The 27,987-nt window shown below is 38.4% G+C and overlaps 1 long non-coding RNA gene across 2 annotated transcripts in view; it reads right to left on the reverse strand.

The window, feature by feature from the left end:
• The window catches only part of LOC145303480 (uncharacterized), a 185,267-nt gene that overhangs the window by 79,186 nt on the left and 78,094 nt on the right, over positions 1 to 27,987 (reverse strand). Inside the window, exon 3 of one of the 2 annotated variants that reach the window (XR_013873717.1) lies at positions 27,526 to 27,885. The exons of the other annotated variant lie outside the window; for it this stretch is intronic. This is a non-coding gene — a long non-coding RNA (uncharacterized LOC145303480). Of the gene's footprint in view, positions 1 to 27,525; positions 27,886 to 27,987 lie in introns of those variants that run through there. 2 annotated transcript variants of the gene reach the window in all.

The raw sequence follows: 27,987 nt of genomic DNA on the forward strand, positions 1-27,987 counted from the left end.
AGATTTGTCTCTCAGTCACTCGATAGCTTACATTTCGGTTTGAAGTAAAATTTTTAGGCACGGACAAAAATGTCCGAAAAATATAGAGGGGACATAGTTTTGAAAGCCTGTTTCTCATAATTTCTTGTAGGTTTCCAATTGCCTTTTGATTGTATTTGAAAGATTAAAGCTAAAGTTAATTTCGAAAAAGGAAAATAATATTTGTACTCGTGAAAAAAAAGTTATAATGAAAAATGTTTTCACAGCGACATTCGGAGCAGACAAATTCAGCTAAATTCATTGTAAAAATCCTTTGAAAAATAAATATTAGTTTTCTGGATCTATTTTAAAGATTATTAATAAAGTCCTAAGATATTGAATTAAATAAATAAAAAATACTAGTATAATTAACCCCCAAAAGCAAAAGATTCTGGCTTCGCTGAATCACGAAAAACGAAAAATCGTCCAGGTGTGGATTCTACGGAAGCCCAAAATGTCAGAAAATCAAAAGGCTGTCTGAAAATTACATGAGGTAATCAAAGGGAGGTAAGCAGTGCTGTTTTTTCCCAGCCATGCATCCGCTCATTCCTATCGTGAACATTTGTATAATTTTTACTATTTGTAATTTTATTATTTTTTATATTCCTGCTTTTAAATTAAAAAAAAAATTTTTTTTCAAGATTATATAAAAATTATGTTACGCTGAAAGTTTCACATTCATACAAGCAAAGAAAATATTAGAATCTTACATATAAAAATTATGCAAAACATGTAATCTAATATATAAATCTCACTATGTGTGTGTGTGCGTGAGTGTGTTTTCTGCAAAGAATTTTTGTGTGGAAATTCCGAACCCTAGGCGAGTTAAGTCATAAGGAAATGTAACTTCCCATTGTAGCAGCAAGGCGAGTTCTTGCTGTAAATGTCTTACAAAGATTGGAGTTCAGTCTTATACCTTCCATGGAAAGAACGATGAAGCAGTGATCGAGACTAGCAACGTCTCTTCTGTGAGGAAATTGTATAAGGAGGTGAAGGTATCACCTTCTCCCACTAGATTTCGAAGTCGGTTTTGTACACTGTCAAAGAAGAAAAGGGTGTTCTGAACGGTACCTCTTCAGATATGACAACAATATCGTGGCCTTCGTTATAAAGATGGCCGGCCAGCTGAAAAAATGACGTCATCGCCGAGGTCCCAACAAGCAAGATATGTGGAACTCTTAGACTGTCAATAATGAACAGTAATTTTTACAGACAGTGTTACAAAACTTCAAAATTGAATTGAAATAAAGAAAGAACACAATGATTTATACTAAAACTCATCTAATATTAATAATAAAAAATAATAATAAAAACACAAGTTGTTTGTTTAAGTATTATAAGCAATTGAATATTTCATTGTATTATAGATTTTAAAGATTAGAATGCGTTCTTTAATTACTTATAAATTACATTTTAAAAAAGTGAAGGAACACGATTTGATTTGTAGTAAACTTGAAGTTTATTTAATATAATTAAATAAAAATTATGCATGTAAGATTATGAATATTTGAAGCAGAACACAAGCAAAACATTTGATATGAGTTAAGACAATAAACAAATATTAAAATTAAACTATTTTTTAAAATAAAAATGAACAATATTTTTTAAATCAAAATGAACAATATTTTTTAAATCAAAATGAATATTTTTTAATCAAAATGAATATTTTTAATCAAAATGAACAATATTTTTTTTAAATCAAAATGAATATTTTTTAATCAAAATGAACAATATTTTTTTAAAATCAAAATGAATATTTTTTAATCAAAATGAACCACAATATTTTTTTTAAATCAAAATGAATATTTTTAATCAAAATGAACCACAATATTTTTAAATGCAAATGAACCACAATATTTTTTCAAAATCAAAAACAATATCTTTAATAAATTCATGAAATATTGCACAGTAAAAAAATAATTAACCTAAAGAAAAAAGCATGTTTCTTATTTAAGATTATTTCACCACATAACAAAAATAACATGCAAAATCATTTTTTTTATATCCATATTTTCAGTTTGTTAAAATACGTGGGTTTGTATTACTGTACACATAGGTTCGAAAAAGTTGTCAAAAAACAAATATATAACAAATAAATGTTATCAAATGCAAGATAAGTTACTTTTCTACCAAACTGGATATATTTTTCGTGTTTTTATTCAATGTAACATGTTTATTCAGCTCGAAAAACATACAGTGTTTACCGATGTATTCGAAAATTCAAGATGGCGTCTGATTCTCTCTTTAACACGGTAAGTTTGGGAAAAGGTGTTATAAATACAAAACGGGATAAAATACTGTTAAAAACTCGCTCAATATATGTTACCGTGACATAGGTTGACATATATTCGGCGGGTTTTTAATAGTATTTTGTATAGTTTTTTTTATTTATAACACCTTATCCCAAACTTACCGTGTTAAAGAGAGAATCAGACGCCATCTTGAATTTTCGAATACATCGGTAAACACTGTATGTTTTTCGAGCTGAATAAACATGTTACATTGAATAAAAACACGAAAATAGTTGGTAGAAAAGTAACTTATCTTGCCTTTGATAACATTTATTTGTTATATATTTGTTTTTTGACAACTTTTTCGAATCTATGTGTACAGTAATACAAACCCAATTACGTTAATGAAATGAACTTAATACCACGAGTGAACGCGCGTTTTTTTTTTAGTTTAGTTTCATATATATATATATATATATATATATATATATATATATATATATATATATATATATGTATATATATATATATATATATATATATATCAGTGGCGTATCTAGGGCATGGCAGGCATGGCCCGTGCCATGGGCGCCACTCTGACATGGGCGCAAAAATTGCTTGACAAAAATTAAAATTTGAACATATGCGTATTATTAATTATTAAGAAGGGGCGCACATTCAAACTTTGCCATGGGCGCCATTTTACATAGGTACGCCACTGATATATATATATATATATATATATATATATATATATATATATATATATATATATATATATAAAAGTATTTTTAAATTTTATCTTTCTAGCTTTAAAAAAAAGTTTAAAAATTTTATCAGCCGGCATAATTTATTTTTAAATATTGAAAAATTTCAGGAAAATTAATTTTTGCTAGATTTTTAAAACATGTGTCTCAACAGCTTAAAAAAATCGTCTCTTCAAAAGAACGTGTTTTAAAGAGTCGATGTTGTCTCGCATTTTCATTAGTTTTGTATGCTGTAAAAGAATTTTTTTTAATATTAGCAATTTATTTGAAGCTTTTTTTTTGAATGGTAAAAAACTTAGGATGATAATATTGAATTAAATTATAGTTACATTGTGTTAAATACAGGGGGGGAGCACGTTAAAACTTACTTTGCTGAATGGAGATATCCACGAGTGACTACTGGTGACTACCGGTGTCAAGCAACTAAGGGACTATCCGTGATGACGTCAGCAGATTAAATTATTTTTGCCCACCGGCCATCTTGTCTTTTAAGACGGTCTTGACAATATTCCATATTTGGACGTATCGAACTCGTATTGATAAGATTCTTAATGTTATTGGGTCTTTTCTTGCTGGTGTTCTTCAGGGTTCTATTTTATGTTTTAACATTGTTTCTTTTCAATATTAAAGATCTTCCTCTTATTGAGATGATGAACTTCACTGCTAACGATACCACTCCCTATTCTGGTGTTGTTTTTCGCTCATCACCCTTGGGTCAGTTGAAATATTTAGCTGACCTAGAAGTTAACCTGAGTTCAGTTGTGGATTGGTGTATGAAATGGTTTGTTTCGTTTAATCTAGTTAAAACTCAATCTGTGTCTTTCAATCGTACACGTGCCCCTTTCTTCCTGTGCATCTGAATACAGGTACTTGCTGGAGCGGCAAAATGATTGAACAAATTTTCCAACGACTTTAGCAACAGACTCGATATGTGTCTTCCATTTAAGATGTGAATGAAAGTTATTCCATAGTATTTATCGAAACAAACGGCTTCTTCAAGGAATGGATTAATTTCGACTAAGGCAAAATAGGGATGCGAGCGTTGAGGATGGAAGGAAAGAAGCTTGGTTTTACAGAGGTTAAAAGTAATAAACCATTTTTTCTCCCAGTGCATCACCAAAGTTACATGTCCAAAGAGAGATAATGAACGACATCTTGATTACCAGTGCTCTTTGAAGTACTGCCATAGACAATTGTATCATCTGCGTTGATGTCAACAACTTACAAATCATTGCAAGTAGACTATCAATATAAGCTTTGCATCCTACTTTACCAATCAACTCCCCAACCTTACATGTGAGGAGCAAAAGCCGGAGAGTTCATTCATTTTAATTGTGAATCTGGTCTCATGTTTCTCTCGGTGCTCTATTGATCCGTAGCGTAATCCTGCAATTGTTTTTAATACATTCATTAATCGCCATACCTTGAAAAATATAACATGTTTATATTTTTATTATTGCCTTAACCTTGAAATTACCAAAACAATCGTAGTCGCATTCCGAACGCGACATCTAACCACGGACCTGACCTATATCTCACTGTCATTTAGGTTATAATGCTTATTTACTGTCCTGCCTTTTTCGATCATCCTGGAGAAATCTCGATACATTGAGAAGAATTTCGAATGTAATAGTTATGAAACTAATAATGTTTGAAGTGGGCAAAAGTAAACACCCAAATGGACTCAAGAGAAGAGAAAAAATGAAACAAACTGAATGATTTGTATTTTATAAAGTCTCTCTGGATCCTCTGTAGTTGAATAAAGCCTGTAACTTTCTGGTTGCATGATTGAAAATGGGCAAGTCGGTCTCTAAGTGGAAGTGGGGTCTTAAATCTGGGTAGGGGATAAATAGTGTTGTGATGTAGCAATATTTAGATGCAGATAAATATTGTTACGGGACGAACAATGTTCTCCCTGTGTGGTCGACTTGTTGGGCACTTTCTGGTGTACAGTTGGCTTTGTGTGGCTTGTGCAATGTGGTTTGAGTTGTCCCCCTTTGCAAATTGGCTGTTTGGAGAAATGGAAAACTAGATGGCTCTGGTTGATAGTCAATTTGCATAAGTGGAGAAATGGGCAGCATATAAACGGTACTCTTTTTTAAGCAGAAGTGAAGAGCGCAGAGAGTGAAACGACGGTTGGAAGAAGTGACGGTGAATTCTTTTTGTGATGGTGAATTATTTTTGGACGTTGAAGAGCTCGACCTTTTGGAAGGAACAGCTGTGACTTATATATATTTTTTTTTCATTTTTTTTCTACTTCCCTACAAGCTATTTCGGCGGGAACTATGGAAGCAAAGAGGATCAGCAGTGAAATGCTTAAGACGTTCTCTGGAGAGGGAGATGTTATAACCTGGCTGACCAAGGTTAAACTTGTCGCAAAGTTGCGGGAAATCGCGGATGTAGCCAGCTTGATAGTACTGTATCTTGATGGTGATGCTCTGGCCCTATATCTGGAGATGCGGGAGGAGGATCGACTGTCTGTTGACGCCATTGAGGAAAAGTTGAAGGAAGCATTTACCGAAGGACCGTTTATGGCATATGACAAACTAAGCCGTATGGTGCGGACCGGAGAGCCTGTCGATGTTTACACCAACAATATCAGGAGGTTGATGGGACTAGCAGTATTCAATGGAGGAGGCCGTCGACAGATGGTTAAGATGGCCTTTATCAATGGCTTCCCGGACCATATTTCTATAGCTCTGCAGCAACTGCCCGGTGTAAATACTATGGAGGTGGCGGAGTTGATTACACAGGCTAGGGTGCTGGCCAGGAAAAAAAAGAGTGAGCAGGGAAACGTAGCTGTCGCTCAACAAAGCAAACTGCAACAGGAAATTGTAAAGGACGAAAAGCAGAGAGGACTGTTGCAGAGACCCAGGTTCTCTGGTAGATGCTACCGATGCCAAGGCCCCCATATGACACGGGATTGCAGGGAGCCAAAGCCAGAAGTCACGTGTTACCGCTGTGGGGAAGTCGGCCACATCAGCAGATTCTGTCCCCAGAAACGAACAGGGGGAAGCCACTGCGCCGGTGGCTACCCCACTTATTCGATGAAGGCGCTTCAGTGTATGTCACCACAAGTAGAGGTGACCCTAAATGGACGCAGTTGCACGATAGAGGACCAAGATTTCTCTGCACACTTTGATGGTGAGAAATGGACAGTCAAGTGGGCATGGAAGGGAGAACCTCCCATACTGAACAACAGAGTGGAATGCTACGAGCATACGTTGCGAAGAGGCACAAGAGTTGAATTTGAGAAGGAGGTGGACCGATGCATCTCAGAGGGGATTTTAAGACCATGGACGGAGAAGGTGGAAGGTGTGCTGCCGTTAATGGCGGTTATTCAGCCCACAAAACAAAAAGTTCGGTCAGTACTGGACTTCAGGGAGCTGAACGTACACGTTGCGTGTCACACGGGAGGCGATGTGATGGACGTGTGCGGAGAGACCATGCGAGAGTGGAGGCAGATTCAGAAGGCTGCGACGATTGTGGATTTAAAATCTGCATACCTACAGATCCACATTTCACAGGAATTCTGGAAATACCAGTTGGTCAGGTACAAGGGCCGAATGTACTGCCTGACTAGGTTGGGTTTTGGCCTGAATTCTGCACCAAAAATCATGGCAGCGATCCTCAAAACAGTGCTAAGCAAAGAGGACGCAGTCAGAAGAGCCACCAATTCCTACATTGATGATATTTTGGTGGATGAGACGGTAACAACTGTGGAGGACGTAATAAAACATCTCAACAGCTTTGGGCTAATTGCAAAACTCCCGAATCGTTGGAGGGAGGAGCTGTGTTAGGGCTCCAACTAAGAAAGGACCAGAAAGGACGGTTAGTGTTCTGGAGGGGAAATGAGATCCCGGAGGTGTCGGAAAAATTGAGCAGGCGAGAACTCTTCTCAATATGCGGAAGACTGGTGGGCCATTACCCTATTGCAGGATGGCTACGGACTGCATGTAATTATATCAAAAGGCTAGCTAGTGGAGCGAAGTGGGAGGATGGAGTTGATAAAGAGACTGTGGACATTATGAGAGAGATTATTGAAGAGGTGAAGAGGGAGGATCCAGTGAGAGGTGTTTGGCATGTACCCAACAGGGTAGAAGGTGTTGTGTGGTGTGATGCAAGCTGTATAGCAGTGGGGTCACCTTGGAGATAGGTGGTGTTACTGCAGAAGATGCTGCTTGGTTGCGGAAGAAGGATGACGTGGCTCACATAAATGTGGCGGAACTGGATGCAGTTATGAAGGGCATCAACTTAGCCTTAAAATGGGGGCTACAGAATGTTGAGGTGAGGACCGACTCAGCCACTATGTTCTCTTGGATCCAGTCCGAAGCTACAGGAGAAAGGAGGGTGAAGACGAAAGGCGCTGCCGAGATGCTAGTAAAGCGTCGATTGATGATGTTAAGGGAGCTGATTAGGGAATTTGATCTTCAACTTAGGGTCACTATCGTTCCTTCAGCAAAGAACAGAGCAGATGTGATGACGAGGGTGCGGAAGACCTGGCTAAAGGCGCCGAATGAGGCGGCTGTTGCAATATGTTGTGTGAATGAAGATACTCTGAAGGATTTGCATGACATGCACCATTTTGAAGTAGATAGAATCTTGTTCTTGGCCAGGAAGGTGGACCCGAGAATCACAAAGGAGGCCGTTAAGACTGATTGAGAGATGCAGCCGGTGTCAATCAATCGACCCTGCGCCGAGTAGACACGAAGCTAGTGAGGTTCAGGTGGCAGAGAACTGGAGCAGGTTGGCGATAGACGTAACGCACTATTGACAGAGGCCGTATCTGTCAATGGTCGACTGTGGACCAGGAAGAGTAGCCATTTGGAGGGAAATAAAGGCGGAAAATGCAGGTGAAATTGCAAAGGTCTGTGAAGAAGTGTTTCTGGAGAGGGCTCCAGTAACGGAAGTGCTAATGGACAATGGAGCTGCCTTTCGCTCAGCTGCCATGGAGAATGTGTTGGATAAGTGGGGAGTGCGGCGCTATTTCAGGGCTGCATATAGACCAGGCGGAAACGGAATTATGGAGCGGCATCACAGGACCATTAAGGCTATAGCTGAAAGGGGCCAGATTTCGCCGCCAGAAGCTGTCTTCTGGTATAATATGGCTCCAAAGTCAGGGAAAATAGTGGAGTCAGTGCCACAGAGGGCAGTCTTCAAGTACGAGTGGCGGCATCCCCGAACAGCACATGTACCCGCGGAGGAAGGTGAGAAGCGAGCGACTGTGCGAGTGGGAGAGGAAGTGTGGATCAAACCGCCTGATGCTCGCTGTACCACACGCTGGGGGAGGGGCATTGTGACAAGTGTCCAGTCCCCGAACAATGTATCTATCGATGGCATCCCTCGACACATCCTTGATGTGCGGCCGGTAGTGGTGTCATCAGAGGAAGACAGCGACGTCGAACCAAGTAGCGACGTTCACGAAGAGGCTCCGCGGAGATCGCAGCGAGAGAGACGGCCGCCATGTTCGTCGAGCGATTACGTGATGGGTTGACATGTGATGATCATGTAGATCAAGGGAGCGTGTGGTTTGAGTTGTCCCCCTTTGCAAATTGGCTGTTTGGAAAAATTGAAAACTAGATGGCTCTGTGTGGTTTGAGTTGTCCCCCTTTGCAAATTGGCTGTTTGGAGAAATGGAAAACTAGATGGCTCTGGTTGATAGTCAATTTGCATAAGTGGAGAAATGGGCAGCATATAAATGGTACTTTTTTTAAGCAGAAGTGAAGAGCGCAGAGAGTGAAACGACGGTTGGAAGAAGTGACGGTGAATTCTTTTTGTGATGGTGAATTATTTTTGGACGTTGAAGAGCTCGACCTTTTGGAAGGAACAGCTGTGGCTTATATATATTTTTTTTTATTTTCTTTTTTTTCTACTTCCCTACTTCTCAGAAGGAGAGTAAGTTTGGTAACAAAGGGCTGGGATGATGAAGCGAGAGACGTCGTACTGCATCGTATGATGTTCAAGACCTTAGAATCTGTGCAGCAGGACGATCTGGTCCAGGGAAATTGGTGTGTGGATGGCAAAGAGCTGAATGTATGGATCGATACTAGCTGCCTAGCAATTGGTTCAGGCTTGGAGACGTGAAACTGTGTGACTCTTAACACATCAGCTTAGCTGAACTGGATGCCGTATTGAAAGGCATCAATTTGGCTCTTCAGTGGCAGGGCAATGTGCTACACATAAAGACAGATTCTGTTTGCGTATACCATTGGGTCTCGGACACGCTAACTGAAAAGGCACGATTATGCACCAAAGTAGCAAGCAAGATTCTTATTAGGAGGCGACTAAGCACTCTCAAGGAGTTTGTAAAAGAGTACGGGCTGACAGTGGATGTGACGCTGATTCCATTAGCACAAAACATCACTGACCGATTGACACGAGTACCACAGCGGTTGTTTGAGGCGATGAAAAAGAAAAACGGGCTTGACCCGGTGATCGGCGTGGTTCACACAGATGAGCTGGATGAGAGTCAAATCATGACTATTCACAAAAGTAGTGGACATCCAGGGCTGTGACACACTACATACTTTGTCAGCAAAAGTTGCCCAACCACAACAAAAGCAACTGTTAAAACGGTCATACGAAAATGAGAGGAATGTCAGTCCATTGACCCAGCGCCAGTCAAGTGGGAAAAGGGAAAGCTGGAAGTGAACGAGAATTGGCAGAGAATTGGAATGGTTATCACGCATTATGGCACCTTCCATTTTTTAACTCTAACAGACTGTGGTCAATCACGTTTCTCTATTTGAAGAAAATTGGCGAGGCAGAACTTGGCAAGTATGATTCATCAGTTGGAGGCAGTGTTTCTCCAATGTAGCTCGCCGCATGAAATCCTTTTAGACAATGTCATAACTTTCTGCAGCAACATGTTCCAAGCATTTGAACATAAATGGGGAGTTCACTTGCGATTCTGTTTTCTTTTTTTTTGGGGGGGGGGGTCAGAGATTATAGTTATAGGTAAAAACATTAGAAACACTTCAAACATTGGGGAAGGCACTTGAACCATATAAAATAACGGTAACATAAGTGCATAAGCACCAAAATTGTTTTTGTTTTGTTTTGTTTGTTAGTTAAATCCGGCTAAAAATAAAAAAAGTAATAAAAATAAAAAAATAATCTGAAAACCGCAAAGTTCAAGCCAAATTGAAATTTTTATTTGTTACGTTTGAATAAAAAATAATTATTAAAGCAAAAACAGTCGTGTTCTCGTCAAGTAAGTTTTTTTTATTATTCAAAAAAAAATAAAATAAAAGGTACTCATATTTTTTTACAAGTGCTTTTTTTTTTTTACTAATCTGGACTTGCACCAATTTTGTTGTTAATAATTACCTATGACTATAATCTCTGGCAAAAAAAAACCTCCTTCCACTCTCTAAAAAAAAAAAAAACCCGGCCAAAAAAAATAAAAATCCACCAAATAAAATAAAACATAACAAAATAATCCGAAAAGCGCAAAGTTCAAGCGAAAAAAAAAAAAAAAAAAAAGAAAAAAGGCCAATTGTAAATTTGGTCTCATTTCGTTTTCCGGTACGCTCGATCTGACTTTTTGATCACCCGTCTGGTCGGCCATATTAGGTATTCATCGTTAGTTATTTACACGAGACATACACATTTAAATCATGATTTTCTCTAGTTCAGATGGGTGCAGTAAATAAACTTAACTCGAAATGCCCCCTAATGTACTAATGTATAACATAAGGCACAGAAAAGAAACATTTATAATGCGTACACAGCTTTATTTTCTCATATAACCACCATACGCTCACAAGGGATATTACCGATCGTGGATGGATGTTGTCAAGAGTAAGAAAGAAAGTGAAACAAAAATGTAGTAGACAAAACAAAAAAAAATACAACTAAAAACAGACGGAACAAAAACTCGCCTCTCGCAGACACGTGGGTCGTAACAAGCACAATATACTCGCCAGAATCACCTACACACAATTTGCAGAACGCCCCCTCTCCTTTCCAGTGTCCTTCCTTTATAGCGGCCGGGAACGACATATTTGCATAATCGCGCGAGAGCAGACGTGATTCAACGATAATCCCATTGGGTAAACGCCAATAAAAGCCCATGGACGCCATCTTGGAAATCTCTCTTTCGCTCAACCCAAAACAGACGTATCCGAGGTAAGCTCTATTTCTCATTTTGATTACTGCTAATTCTGCTACACTCCCCCCTGATCTCATGATCACAAACGGGGCATGGGGGCAGTCTTCTTTGCCGGGTGCTTCTTCGAAGAACTGGAGGCAGCACTTCCTCCCTGTCATCTTCCTCATTACCACCGTTATTGCCGCCAGCTTGTTCCATAGGCGGTGTTTTACAATCAGGGCAGGGACAGGGGGGCAGTATCTGTCTTTGTAGGGTACTCCTTCGTAAAGGCAAGACGGGTGGTCCCTCTTCCGCTTCTTCCGTATGTGCATTATATGGCTCTTCATCGTCCTGCATCATACTCTCTGCTCGTTCAGAAGATATAGTACTGTCTTCCTCTTCCTCTGATGTAACAACATCTGCGAGGATGCAGATCTTTCACGTGGCGAGGCACACCGTCCACCAAAATCGATTGAGGGCTGATTACCTTGGTCACCTCACCCTTGCCAGACCTCGTGGTATATCAATTTTGTGGTCTTTTGACCCACACGCGATCTCCAACCTGATAAGAGCTGTCCTTAGGATCTGCGGACGCAGTTGCGAGATTGGTCTCCTTTACTCGAACTTCGTATCGATAAATCCTTTTGGCAGGCGCAGTGAAGGGAGATGTGTCGTCTCTTGGTGTGATGTTATACGTAGACAGCTTCCTGTATGGGACAGCGCATTCTAGCTGCTATTCGTTTCACTGTACGGTGACATCGCTCCACTATGCCATTCCCGGCTGGAGCGTATGCACAACGGAATCGCAAGTGAACTCCCCATTTATGTGCAAATGCTTGAAATGCGTTGCTGCAGAAAGCCGTGTCATTGTCTAAAAGGATTTCGTGTGGCGAGGCATGCTCGAGGAATACTGTTTCTAACTGATGGATCACACTTGCCGAGTCCTGCCTTGCCAATTTCCTCCAAATGGAGAAACGCAATGGGCCAGTCTGTCAGAGTTAAAAAATGGAAGGTGCTATAATGCGTGATATCTATTCCAATTCTTTGCCAATTCTCGTTAACTTCCAGCTTTCCCTTTTCCCACCTGACTGGCGCTGGGTCAATGGACTGACATTCCTCACATTTCCGTATGATCGTTTTAACGGTTGCTTTTGTCGTGGTTGGGCAACTTCTCCTGACAAAGTAGGTAGTGCGCCGCACCTCCGGATGTCCACTACCTTTGTGAATAGCCATGATTTGACTCTCATCCAGTTCGTCCATGTGAACCACGCCTATCACCGGGTCAGGCCCGTTTTTCTTTTTCATTGCCTCAAACCATGTCTGTGGTACTCGTGTCAATCGGTCAGCAATGTTTCGTGCTGATGGAATCAGCGTCACGTCCACTGTCAGCCCGTACTCTTTCACGAGCTCCTTTAGAGTGCTTAGTCACCTCCTAATAAGCATCTCGCTTGCACCTTTGGTGCGCACTCGCACCTTTCCAGTTAGTGTGTCCGAGACCCAATGGTATACGCAGACAGAATCTGTCTTTATGTGTAGCACTTTGCTCTGCCACTGTAGAGCCAAATTAATACCTTTCAATACGGCATCCAGCTTGGCTAAGTTGATATGTTGAGTCACCTTCAGGTCGCAGCCAACATGCATCCTCCAACACAGTTTCGTGCATCTCCAAGGCTGCACCAATTGCTAGAGAGCTAGCATCGACCCATACATTCAGCTCTTTGCCATCCACACACCAATTTCCCCAGACCGGATCATTCCGCTGCACAGATTCCAAGGTTTCGAACATCATACGATGTAGTACGGCGTTCCTTGCTTCATCATCCCAGCCCTTCGTTACCGAACTTACTCTCCTTCTAAGTATTCCACAAGCCACACGAAGCCAACCGCACACCAGAAAGTGCCCGACAAGTCTACCACATAGGGAAAACATTGTCCATCGCGTAACAATGCTGGGAGCTTCTGGAATTGCATTTCCTCGCTTCCACCATAGTTCACTGTGTTCCATCAAGACCGCCAATCCCAGCACCCGTGCACCGTCCTTCAACCGCTCCGGGTTCTTGAACTCTAACCCAAACTGCACTAGGTGTTCTCTTACATGGGTCGCGGGCACCACGTCCTCGTTGACAAAAATGTCATCGATGTAAGCAGATGCTGCACGGCTTACAACTTCTTCCTGAGACAGTACTTTGCTGACAATTGCTCTCATGATCAGGGGAGCCACATTCAAACCGAACCCCAGACGGGTCAGGCAATATTTTTTCCCATCGATTTCCACAGTTGGTATGGCCACAGTGTCTCATGGACCCGGACTTGTAGGTATGCTCTCCTGAGGTCCAGTAGAGACACGTTAGCACCTTTTTGTCTCCATTCGCGCAGCTTAGCCGCACAAACATCTGCGTTGGCCGTAAACGCGTCTACATAATTATTAAGCTCCCAGTAGTCCATTACCGGGCGCACTTTGGCTTTGTTCTGCTGCATCACAGCCATCAGGGGAATTAGGCCTTTGGGAGGTCCCAATTTATCCTCTGGTACGGCACGAGCCAACCATTAGCTATCCAGGTGCGGAGCTCCTGCGTGTATTCTTCACGGATTTCCGCCGGCACTTGGTATTCTGACACTCGATTGTGTAGTCTTTCAGGGGGGTGGTCCTCAGACCACTTCCACGATGCGGTCCACGTTCGGTTTTGATGATCAAAGGTGGCGGTGAAATCTGGTTCATCAATAGAAATGGCTGCGCATTTAATATTTTTCTTGTCACCCAGCCGCACTGATCCTGTAGGGTTGACAACGACACCGCCCAGAGCTTTTATGGCGTCGATCCCTAGAAGTAAGTCAAACCCCAGAGGTTTGCCACGCACCACCAACACATCGATTCTGGCAGACACACCTTCGTCAGTGGACACAGAGACCGCTCCAACACCGCAGCATGCATGGGACATTCCACCAATCGTTTTGACATCTACGTTCGTCTTTCTCCAAGACCGACACCGGTCTGCATATAAAATAGTCCTAAAACATCCTGTATCAATAAGCGCCAAACATTGCGTCCCATCAACCTGGATGCTTATCACCGGGAACGTTGTGCTCGCATCTTGGTGGGGAAGGAGACTGGCGCTTATGCATCCTCCCCATGCTCGTTTCCCGAGCAATTCCGAGCCCAGTGTCCACTCTCACTGCAACGGTAACACTGTGTTCCACATTTTCGACAGTCCTTTGCAAAGTGGCCTTTCGTATTGCACTTGAAACAGGTCACACTAACAGGAATATTCTGGGTCCTGTGGTTGTTGGGTGAGCGTGTGGCCGCAACCACGTCCTGATTGTGTTCCCCAGTCGTCGTCAAAATTCTTGCTCTCGACAATTGTTCCCCCATGGTCAGGACTTTGATGTTCGGCACCTGTTGAAGAGCAATTGAGATAGCGTCTGGGAACCCAGTGACGAAAGTCAATTTTGTGAGTCTCTCTAAGCCATCTCCTGTGAATCCGGCCAATCCAACCAACTACCTGATTTTGTTAGCGTAAATATCTACACGTTCGCCAGCCCATCTAACCATAGTTATTTTTCTGTATGATGCAAACGCGTCGTCGGTAAATGCCTCCTTTAATCGGGCCTCAATCCGGTCTATTCTTCTTGATCGTCCTCCTCCATTTCCATGTAGAGGGCCAGTGCATCACCTTCCAGATATAAAGGTAGCAGACTCGTTACATCATCCACCTGCTGAAGTTGTGCGACAAGTCTCATTTTTTTCAGCCACGCTACAGCGTCTCCCTCGCCAGAGAATGGCTTGTTAATATCGCTGCTTATCCGCACCTTCACCATAGTCGGGCCGAAATAGCTTGAAACAAAAATGTAGTAGGCAAAACAAAAAAAAATACAACTAAAAACAGACGGAACAAAAACTCGCCTCTCACAGACACGTGGGTCGTCACAAGCACAATCTACTCGCCAGAATCACCTACAAACAATGTGCAGAACGCCCCCTCTCCTTTCCAGTGTCCTTCCTTTATAGCGGCCGGGAACGACATATTTGCATAATCGCGCGAGAGCAGACGTGATTCAATGATGATCCCATTGGGTAAACGCCAATAAAAGCCCATGGACGCCATCTTGGAAATCTCTCTTTCGCGCAACCCAAAACAGACGTATCCGAGGTAAGCTCTATTTCTCATTTTGGTTACTGCTAATTCTGCTACAGAAAGAAAGAAAGAAAGAAGAAATTTTACAAGGTTCCCAGCCATTTGATGGAACGCCGTGTCGGTGGGCGTCGCGTATTGGCGGATTGAGATGCAAAGAAACTTATGAGATGCGAAGGTGAATTAAGAAAGGGCAATAAGCGTTGCACTGATAGTCAGGATGGGTTGACTTGTTAACGTGAAATAAAAGAAATGAAGAAATGCAATGGAAAATGAAGCGGGTTAACCCCTGCGTTTAGGAGAGGCGGCCTGATTATACTAATTGGTCCCGAGAGCCAAGATTGTGACGCCCCCCCCCCCACACACACACTGGTCGGGTTACAGTTGAGTTGTTTGTTTATTTTAGTTTAGTTGAACCATTCTATTTTTAACTTTTCTTTTTAATTCTATAATAAAAATATTTCTGGAATTTTACTTGTTAACTGACTAGCGTGGTTTTCAGATTTCGGTTGGGACCCTGTAAGCTTTCGTTTTGATTAACCACGTTCTGCAATTTCGTGGTGTTGTTTCTCGTAGATCCCTATTTACTTGTCTCTCCACGAGGGCAGAGTTTGACACAAGGTTGATTTTGAATCTAGGAAAATTCAACTCCTTCAAAAAGAAGGCAAATTGCATCGGAACAAAAAAAAATTGCATCAATTTAAAGTTTGTTTTTTTTACACTGAACGAGGAAAGAAAAGATGAGCTATAAATATCAGAACAAATACTACGGATTGTTCCTAGCCAATGAGTCATACATAAATTTAATAAGAATACCACTGCATAATTACCTGTAAAGATAAATCATACAGATATTTTTTTTTCTTTTTGAGGTGGATCAGAGCGTAAGTGCAAATCAACTTTCTTTATTGTTCTCAACGGCACACCCCGCCATATGCACATTCCGTCCACGCCTCCACACACCATCGAATGCTCGCCTGTCCGGCCTTTACTGAGGCATGCTGTTATTTGTATAACCTGTTTTCTTTTTATATATATCAAAAAAAAAAAAAAAAGAGGTGTTGTCTTGTATTCCTGCTGCTGCACTGGTTCTTTTTTTACAGGTCCAAACACGTTTAGCTGGATCAAACAACACGTGACAAGGAAAAGAAAGGCAGAGAATGTTTCAGCCCACACATTTTATCTATTTATTTAGTTTCTTTACTAAATATATTCTATATTCACTTAAACCAATTAAACTTATATGAAAACTGTATTTATGTAGTTGTGTTAGTTGCTATATTTCTCAAGGTAAATTGCTCAGTATATATATAGGTTTGGTTTGGTTGTTTTTGTTTTACGGCATATCAACCCTTTTCGGGTTATTTAATGCCGAATCCAAAGATTTTGAAGAAAATTTTTTTTAATAGAATATATTTGTTGTTTTCACGTCGGTTTCTATTTAACCCATAGTTGGGACCCTAACAGGTACTACCACTCCGGGTCAGAATGGACCTGGGAGCAATGGTAATTAAAGGGTGGCTCCACACTCCCCAAAGCCCACAAGCTGGGGCCTCACCATCAGATATAGTTTAAGGTCATATCCAGGACCCCCATTGAGAGACTTTTACCCTCTGCAGGGGGGCAGTCGGCGTATTCTAATGCCCCACCGACAAGGCCCAGTATATATATATGTGTGTGTGTGTGTGTGCGCATGTATATGTGTGTGTGTGTGTATATATATATATATATATATATATATATATATATATATATATATATATATATATACTAGATTAAAGGTACTCAAGGAGTGATAACTAATGAATTTAACGAGGTTACTGAAAGTACTTAGTTATAGAACAGGATATATTTTTATTAATATAAACAAATTTACAAAGTAGCGACACTAGGCGTGCTCATGTTCGGGAAAAATCATCGGGTAAACCAGAAGTCCTAGTAAGGCGATTTATTAATAATTAATGATTGCTTTCCACAGAAGAAAACAATCCTTTGTCCGAAACATTAGCATTTACACGATCATGTAAATTTGATTTTATAATATATATATATATATATATATATATATACCAGCAAAAGTACCCGTTGTTGACTGGGTTCAAAAACAGCCTACAGAAAATGGACTCTGATTTATGAAAGTATGATAGGTTATGAAAAGGAAGGGTTGTAAAGAGATAGCTTCGAATTTGGGGCTATCAAAACCAAAGCAAAATATGATGAAAGTAAAAATAAAATAGATAAACCCCATAATTTATTATACCATACCTGTTCACACTGAAACACTTATCACAATATTCTGTGGATCTATATTAAAAAAACCTTGTTAAACTTTGTGATATATTTCCATTCTATGGGGGTAAAGCGCGAACGAACACTCCATAATTTATTATTCCATATTTCTTCAAACTGAAACATAATCATCAAAGTATACTTACGCAGATAGATAGGAAAAGTCTTTATTAAAGTGTGTGCCTATTTACATTATATATGGAGGCCAGGCGCGAACGCAGACCCCACAATTTTATTATACCATCCCTATTTAAGTTAAAACATACTTATCAAAGTATTCTTATGTACATCTATATCAAATACACTTGTAAACGTTTTATTTTTAATTTTTAAATTTTTTATTTCCATACTTTGTGGATCAGGCGCGAACGCAGACCCCACAATTTTAATGAACCACCGTTCTGCCAGATCAAACATACCCATTCCTGTGTCTCGATACATCTTCTATTATTATATGTAATCAGTTTTTTAAAATAGTCAACCATATAGGAGCCTATTCGTGACCAGACACACACACACACACACACATTCAGCTTTATATTATAGATATACATATATAATATATATATATATATATACATATATATATATATATATGTTTCGTGGTTAAATTTTAAATTCTGAAAAAACATATAAAGACATATATTCGATTTAAGAATTTATTGTTTGACAAAAGGAATATATAGAAGGGGTTATTTTGATTTCCTTAATCCATGGATTTTCAACAATGGCTCATATCATCAGAGAAAATGAAATGCAGTTCAGCTGCGAATGGACACTATTTTGCTTTTCAGCACAATTATTGTAAATAGTTTTTTGAGTGGTTGTGGATAATTATATGGAGAAAATTATACGAAAAGAGAAGTTGATACAACCTGGGTAAACCATTATCGGAAGGAGTCCAATCTCGTTCGGGGTTATAAATCCAGGTGTAATGGCGGCTACAAGACAGAGCAGACAGTAGACCTCAGGTTTTACATTAGAGTTTTTTTCTTCTCCTGGATCCACATCTTAACGAAGACTGAGAGTGCATCTCTCCCAGTGAACTAAACGCGCCTTTAGATACCAACCAGGAAATTTCTGCGTTTCGGCCAGGTACATATAGTGCCTAGCTTTTCCAAGTGGTCACCCATCTGGTACTGACCAAGCTCTTCGTTACTTAATTTCGTTGATTTGGCGAGAACCGGTGTGTAAACGTGATTGTGGCGAATATATGACACGAACCTGTTCACAAGAACTATCATTGTTGTACTCCATAAACTGTGACATCTTTTAAATTATTCTTTTTGTATAACTAAAATTAATAAGTCTATTATTATTATTGGCTCACATAGAGCTTTCACACAGATCAACAAACGATCTGATTGGAAACCTATGGTGTTCTCTGGAGGCTGAGTGACAACAATCTCCCCAGACGTCCAGTTCTCTCCACCTCCTTCAATAGCATTTGCAAATGAATTTGCATCATCGCAACAGCCTCTTACCATTGATTTCTCGCCGGCAGTGGCCATTGATTTATACTGGAATTTGAGTGGCACTAAGCCTCCCCAAAGTCCCAGTTCTCTTTGCGCTTGTCCAACCGAGGTCCAGCTGGCGCTCTCTCCTCGGTCTTATAGTCCTTCGTGACCCTTCTCAGCTCTTTGGTGTCACTTTTTTATTGGGAGGAGCTGGTGGTGAAACTATGGGGGGATGCATGATGGGGTGTAGAACTTGTAGATATGCAGCTTCGGTGTTCTTCGTTACCTGTAACGCTTATTCGTTATATTGTCTTCTTGTATTATTCTCCGCATTCAAGGGTTTTCCTTAATATTTCAGACGTTTTCATTATCATTAGTCATTGTACTTTTGCAGTTATTCCTCTGATTCCAATTTCTGACATTCTTTTTTCCAGGTTTTTCGGGATTGTTCCTAGTGCTCCTACTATAATCGGTACTATTTTGATTTTCTTCATCATCCAAATCCCTTTTAACTCTCTGGCTAGTTCTGTGTATTTGCTTCGTTTCTCCTTTTCTTTCATACTCACCCTGTGGTCAGCTGGGACAGCAAAGTCTACGATTTGACAGGATTTTTCTTTCATGTTAATTATTACGACATCTGGTCTTCTTGCTTGGATGGGTTTGTCCGTCTGTATGTCCATGTCTCATAGGATTTTGTGTTTCTCGTTTTCGAGTGCTGTTGCGGGTTTATGCTTGTACCATTTGCCTGTACGCTCAAAATGCAGTCGTTTGCACAATTCCCAGTGCACCGCCCTCCTCACTTGGTCATGCCTGTTTTTGTATTCCTTTTGGGCCAGTTTGCTGCATTCACTTACTATATGGTTTATCATTTCGTCTCTTTGTCGACAGAGTCTTCATTTGCTGTTTTCTTGTGTTTTATCGATTCTTGCTTTGATATGGTTGGTTCTTATCGAGTTATCTTATGCTGCAGTTATTAGAGATTCATTTTCTCGGTTTATATGTCCTTTTCGCATCCATGTCCAGGTGTTTTTGTTATTCTCATCTTTTGTCATTCTTATGAATCTTCCGTGGAGTTGTTTCTCTTCCCACTTTTTTTTCTCGCTTTGTCATTTGTCTCTCTGTTTTCTGTTTTGTTGTTTTTTTTTTTTTTAGTGTCTCTCGCTGCCATAATTATTCTTTCAGTGTTTTGCATTATGTATTTTTCTAGTCTTTTTTCATGTCCTTCACACAGTCTTCTATACAGATCAGTCCTCTCCCGCTGTCTTTCCTTTTCACATAGAGGCTGTCAATATCGTCCTTTGGGTGTAGTGCATTATGCATGATCATGAGTTTCCTGGTTTTCTGGTCGAGCTGTCTCAGTTCTTCTTTTGTCCATCCTATAAACGGTCCAGAGTATCTTACTAGTGATACTGCCCATGTATTTATACATTTTATTAGGTTTCTGCTATATAATTTCGTTTCCAGGAGTTTTCTTGTTCTCCTGAGGTATTCCTTTCCAATTTTCTCTTTCATTTCTGTTGCTCTGATGGTGTCCGTTTCCAGAATTCCCAAGTATTTATAGTCGTCTTGTTCCCCTAGTGCCTTCATTTTTGTTTGGTTGGATAGTTCCATGCCTTCTGTTATTTCCAGTTTTCCCTTTCTTATAACTAGTTGTGCGCACTTTTCCATTCCAATTTCCATTTGGATATCCTGGCTGAAGATCCTGATAGTGTTAATTAGTGTCTCTAGCTCCTTTTCGGTCCTTGCAAAAAGTTTCAGATCGTCCATGTACATCAGGTGGTTCATTTTTTCCTCTGTATTGGAGAACTTGTATCCGGTTTGGCTTTTTCTCAGAATACTGTTCAAGGGCATCATGGCTATGATGAACAGTAGTGGCGATAGTGAGTCTTCTTGGAATATGCCTCTTTGTATGTTAATTTCTGTTATGTGTTGTCCATCAGCTGTCAATTCCAGTCGCCATGTTTTCATTGCATTTTCTATTACATTGGTGATCCCGCTTGGTATTTTATACATTTTTAGGCATTTTATTATCCATGCTTGGGGGATCCTATCGTAAGCTTTTTTGTAGGCGATCCATGCCATGGCTAAATTCTTTCTCCTCCTTTTCACCTCCTTTAGGATCTTTTGATCTATATATATAGCAAGTCATGTGTTCCTTTTTTTCCTTTTTGGCATCCTTTCTGCTCCTCGAGGATGAGTCCACGGTTATTCAGGGAGTAGTAGATTTGTTCCCTCAGTTGTGCTGTCAGTATCTTCCACACAGTTGATAGGCACGTGATTGGCATATAGTTAGTAGGAACGGTTCCTTTCTCCGTGTCCTTCTGTAGCAGTGTAGTTCTACCTTTTGTCATCCAGTCTGGTACGCTTGCTTACTGTATACATCTTCTCAGGTTTTGGGCTAGTCTTTCGTGTAAGGTTGTGAATTTTTTGAACCAGTATGCATGTATCCCGTCGTGCCCTGGTGCTCTCCAGTTTACCATTTTTCTATGGTTTTCTTCTTCTTCTTCTTCTTCTTCTTCTTATTATTATTATTATTATTATTATTACTAGCAAGGCCACCCAACGTTGCTCGGGACCATATAAGACAATGAGAAAAATTTTGAACATGCCTGTTATTCTTAGGATAGAGGATTTTTTTATGTCTATGTATCATTTGCCATTTTGAGCAACGGAATATTTTACCTACCCTAGGACGAGTATTACACAACATATGTATGGAATAATTATATCTTCATTGGACAGGAAATTTACAGCACGTATGTGAAAAAAAAATCCCTTACCTAGGGCAGGTTATGTATAACACATATTTAAAATTATTTTAATGCGTTTATGTTGTGCTAAATTTTCGGTATGTCACAAGTGAGTGTGTTTGTTTTTACATCAGAGTGCTATAGTGAAGAAGCACAGGCTTTTTTATATAAATGTTATACTACTCGAATATATTACATGATTTTCGATTTTGATAACTTATGTACGTCACAGATAAGAATTTCTTTGGTTTTTATATTGGTACTTCACTGTATAAGTACTTTATTTCCTGGGTAGGATACTGTAGAAGTACACTTTTTTTCTAATTTAAAAATGAACGAACTCGATAGTTTTAAGTAATTTTCTGTTGTGCTAAATTTTCTGTGCGTCTAGAGTAAGAATTTGTTTGTTATTTCATCGATTGCTATACTAAAGAAGCACCTTATTTCTCATTTAAAAGTCATGCTATTCGATTATATAACGTGATTTTCGGTTTTGATGACTTTTATGCACGTCACAGGTAGGATTCGATTTGTTTTTCATATGAGTACTATACTACACAAGTACCTTATTTCTTGGGTAGGATAATTCACAAGTACCTTATTTTTAATACATAGATGAAACTATTCGATGATTTTACATAATTTTCTGTTGTGCGAACTTTTCCGTATGTTATAGGTGAGAGTTTGATTGTTTTTATAATAGAGTGCTATATTAAAGAAGCACCTTATTTCTTATATAAATCTCATACTAGTCGAATATATTATATAATTTTCAGTTTGCATTACTTTTATGTACGCCACGGGTATGATTTCCTTTGTTTTCATATGGGTACTATACTGCACAAGTACCTTATTTCTCGGGTAGGATACTGTACAAGTACCTGTTTTTCTGATGTAAAAATAAAAAACTCGATAAGTTTATGTAATTTTCTGTTGTGTTACATTTTTTGTACGCCAGGGGTAAGAATTCGTTTTGCTATCTGAGTGCTATAGTGAAGAAGCACCTTATTTCTCATATGTAAGTCATACTACTCGAATATTAAACGTGGTTTTCGGTTTTAATAACTTCCATGTCACAGGTAATATTTTCTTTGTTTTTCATGAGTACTACACTACACAAGTACCTTATTACTTTGATAGAATTTCTTGTACACATAAATACATTAAAAACTAATCATTGAATGTGATTTTTTTACATATGACTATACAAATATACAAACTTATAATACATTAAATTTCTAATGATCAGTTAATTAGTATAGGAGTGAATCCAATATATACAAATACATAAGTATATACGTATGCTAATTATTCATAATGATCGGTTAATTAGTTTAAGAGTGAATCCAATGCATAAAAATATATAATCATATACACATAATTTAAATTCATAATGATTGGTTAATTAGTTTAGGGGTGAATCCAAGACATAGAAATATATAAACATATACACATATTTAAAATTTATAATGATTGGTTAATTAGTTTAGGGGTGAATCCAAGACATATAAATATATAAACATATACACATAATTATAATTCATAATGATCTGTTAATTAGTTTGGGGGTGAATCCAAGACATAGAAATATATAGACATATACACATAATTAAAATTCTTAATGATCGGTTAATTAGTTTGGGGGTGAACCCAAGACATAGAAATATATAAACATATACGCATAATTAATATTTTTAATGATCGGTTAATTAGTTTAGGAGTAGATCTGATACAAATGCTATAACTTGATCTATTTACGTGATGTTTGGAATGTTACAAATAAGCTGATATATCATATATATTTTGAATATGACATTTTCGTTACGTAAATCAAAAACATTCTTCTGTATTTTTTAATAAAAGTTTCTTGTGTTAAAAATCAAGAATATCGGAATGAAAAAAAGGGGAACTGATGGAGATCGAAACCGCAACATTTGTGCTAGTAATCGGTCACGTTACCCGTTGCACCAAAGGTACAGTATCCTCAAGAGATACAATTTGAAAAACCGAGACAGGCACACACACACACACACACACACACACACACATAGTGAGTTTTATATATTAGATTCGTATACTTTATTAGACAGTTTAAGACGTTAAAAATGGTCAAAAGTTATAAACAGTTGACTTAGAATGGATGCTTTATGCCAAATTGATGGTTGAATATGGTTACATTTTTTGTTCAGTTTTTTGTTTGTTTTTTGTTCTTTTTTTTTTGTATTAAATACTGTTTATTATTTCCTAACTTTGCATCTAACCATAATACTTAGCTCACTGCAATTCATCATAACAAATATACTTGGAAAATTTTAGCCAAATCAGCCGAGTAGTTTCCAAGAAAACTTCTAGAGTAAAAGTGGTATTGCGGTGATCAATCTTTATCGCTCCCTATTAATCTCAAGCGTCTACCATAATAGTTCGCTGCACCTTATCATAGCAAATACCGGATACAAAATTATAGAGAGATTGGCCCAGTAGTTTCCCCAAGTCAAACGGTCAGACAGACAAAGAGAAATATAATATAGATTTTTTTTATATCCTGTAGAAGCAAATAGAGTTATGATTTTATGTTTCTAGAACAGAGAACTGAATGAATAGGGAAACGGCAGAAAATCACTATAGAACACTAATAATTACAGGATCATAAGGAACGATTCCGACAACGACAAAAGGAGTGAAAAGGTCAGAAGAAATTGGAATCAAAAGGAAGATAAATATCATACAACGAATGGCAATAATGAAAACGGCCGAAATATGAAAATTCATGAATGCTGAAAACAATCTAAATGAACAACAAAAACTTACCGAACATGGATAAAATGTAAAAAGGGAACACACGCACATGTCGTGAAAAATATATTTTTAAAAAGATGGAAAGAGCAATCACGAAGAACACCAACAGTACTGGAATGTTGGAAAGACTTATAGTTGTTGTTGCAATAACGCAAAATAATTGCAATATTATTGAAAGTGACCGAGGGGATTGGAAATCTGAGGTGACGTCACTTGGATTTCGGGGGAATACAGTTCATTAATAATGACCTGTGTGAAAATCTTACTGAATAAATTATTAAAGTATAAAATAAATAAATAAATAAATAAATAAATAAATAATAATAATAATAATAATAATAATAATAATAATAATAATAATAATAATAATAATAATAATAATAATAATAGGAGCACAAGGAAAAATGCTATTTGCCGCACCAAATAAAACAGAGGGTAAAGGAGGATAGAAAGACCGAAGGGAGATAGCACTAACCAGACCTCCACTGGATGAGTGCGAGGAGGATTGGGACCTTGGAGAGGCTTATCGCCACCTAACTCACAGTGAAGATCAATGGTCGCTATAAATGAGAAGTCCGTGACAGACGACTGTTGCTATAATGCAAATTAATTTGCAAATGTTATCGAAAGAGGGGAAGAGTACTGGAAATCTGGGGAGACTTGTCATTTGATGATGGCCTGTGTGGAGGAGGAAACGGAAACGGAAACAACAACAACAACAACAACAACAACAACAACAACAATAATAGCAATAACAACAATAACAATAACAATAGCTCCCCAAATTCCTGTGAAGATCAATGGTCGCCGCCAACGAGAAATAATGGCTGTTGCAATAACGCAAATTATTTGTCCAAGGTTATCGAAAGAGGTGGAGAGCACTGGAAGTCTGGGGAGACTTGTTGTCACTCAGACTCCACGTTGTTCTAAAAAAACAATCTTTGGTGATGCCTTGTGTGACTATCTTAGTGAGTAAAATAATAATAATAATAATAATAATAATAATAATAATAATAATAATAATAATAATAATAATATGCAATCTAGAATACAGAAAAACTGGCTATTTTCACAAGAAAGAGCGTAAATGAACAAGTGAGAGAGCATTGAGGCTAAAAACAAGAAAACATGAAAATAAAAAACAACTACATAGACGACTGATTTATAAAATTGACTAGAGAAGAGGCACATGAAAACACATGAAAACGGCTACGAAAAGGTCACCTGAACAGAGAAACGTTCAATTAAGTGACCGGATATTGCCATCTCTTTCATTTTTATCTCCACCATAACCATTTCCCACAATACATTGCACTTCCCTCTTTCACTCAATTTAATTTCTTGCTTTGTTTTAGCTAAACTAGCAGTAAAGACTGAACACTAACTTATTTGATGTCAGACACAACAAATGCATATATGTATATTTATTCCTTTTTTCTTCTTTTTTTTCTTGTAAAATATATTTTTTTTTCAATTATATTTCACTTTGTTTATACAAGCCATTTTTGCTTGGAATGTATGTTAAATATAACAGTACATATAAAAAAGAAATATCGGTATAGCTACATTTCAAGATCTAAATATTTATTTTTCATGCAAAACAGCTCATCCATATTTCATAGGAGTATATATGCAGGAGAAGAGTTAGTATTGACATAATAATAACCGATTGGTTTTGCACAAACAAATGGATCTGTAAAAACATGTATCGAAATTTTAACATGCTGGAGGAGCTATTTAGCATGAAAAATAAATATTTGGATCTTGGAATGTAGCTATACTGTTATTCTTATATATATATATATATATATATATATATATATATATATATATATATATATATATATACATATATATATAAAGTGAACGTGTCTGTCTGCCTGTCTGTGTGTCTGTGTACATTTCCCTACGCAATAGCGCTGTCAATTTTCCGTCTACAGACACGAAATTTGATATACAGGGTACTGAGATTTGGAAAAATCTATGTGATCGGTTTTTGGCCAGAAATTTGGCTGTAAAGGGGTCAATGTTCAACGATTTAACCTTCGAGAACTCTAGCAAACTCCTCCGACAATTTTGGGTCTAAACACTTGACATTTTAGATATAGGTTCCTTGGACATGGATCTAACTTAATAACTTCATTTGAGCCCAAAACAATAAATTTTAAGAGGTCATAATAGGGGCCAAAGTTAAAAAAAAATTGACTGCTTTCTTTTTTTTTTTTTTTTTTTGCTCAACATACACCTCCAAATACCCGGGCAACGCCCATGGTAGTATATATATATATATATATATATATATATATATATATATATATATATATATGTGTGTGTGTGTGTGTGTGTGTGTGTGTGTGTACGTGTCTGTGTCTGTGTGTGTACATTTTCCTACGCAATAACTCTGTCAATTTTAAGTCTACAGACTCGAAATTCGATATGAGATTTGGGAAAATCGATATAATCCATTTTCGGCTAGAATTTTGGCTGGTAAGGGGTCAAAGTGCAACGATTTGACCTTTGAGAACTCTACCAAACTCCTCCGATAATTTTAAATTTTTAGATGTAGATTCCTTGGACATGGATCTAATTTAATAACTTAATTTGAGCCCAAAACAATAAATGTTAAGGGGTCATAATAGGGGTCAAATTTAAAAAAAATTACTTTTTTTTTCTCAACATACACCTCCAAACACCCGGGCAAGGAAATGCTAAGTGAAAGTGTCTGTGTGTGTGTGTGTGTGTGTGTGTGTGTGTGTGTGTGTGTGTGTGTGTGTGTGTGTGTGTGTGTGTGTATACATTATCCTACACAATAACTCAAGAAGAACAATATGATTTATAGATATGTTTCCCCCCTCTGACAACAATAAGATTACACTTATCATATACTATAAAACCATTTAAAACCCAAAATCTCGTAGTAAAAAACAATGCCTTTCTTACCCTAAAACCACTAGAACAAACCAGCGTAATCTATAAGTTCAAATGCCACTTAAGAGAATGCAGTTCCTACAAGAATAATAAAACTAATAGTTGTTGAGGGGACAGGATGGTCTTCTTGTGTGATAGACGATCCCGTCCTCATGTGTATGGTGAATGCATTGGATGGTAGAAGGATTGATAAGCAAAAGGTCGCATAATGATGAAAAACGAATCAGCGAAAGAATACAATTTATTTACATAAATATACATGAGAAATATTAAGAAAGCGATAGAAAGAATAACAGTTCATTAAGAATAAGAGTTCGTTACTTGCGATTGATGATAGGCTGACGAGTTAGTCAGGACCGCTGTTGGTGGCATCGGCCACCAACAGGAGCGACTCTTCGTTACATGTTGGCTGCTCGAGGGTCCAGCGCTAAAAAGAAAGAGAACTATAAGAAACAGGAAGTCACGTGGCTATGTCACTCTCTGAGTTAAAGGGCGACAATCGAATTAGCCTGGGAATTTCCATTCCCAT

This window comes from Euprymna scolopes, chromosome 19, assembly GCF_053919585.1.
Source record: "Euprymna scolopes isolate OS-2025 chromosome 19, ASM5391958v1, whole genome shotgun sequence".
Classification (NCBI taxonomy): Eukaryota; Metazoa; Mollusca; class Cephalopoda; order Sepiida; family Sepiolidae; genus Euprymna; species Euprymna scolopes.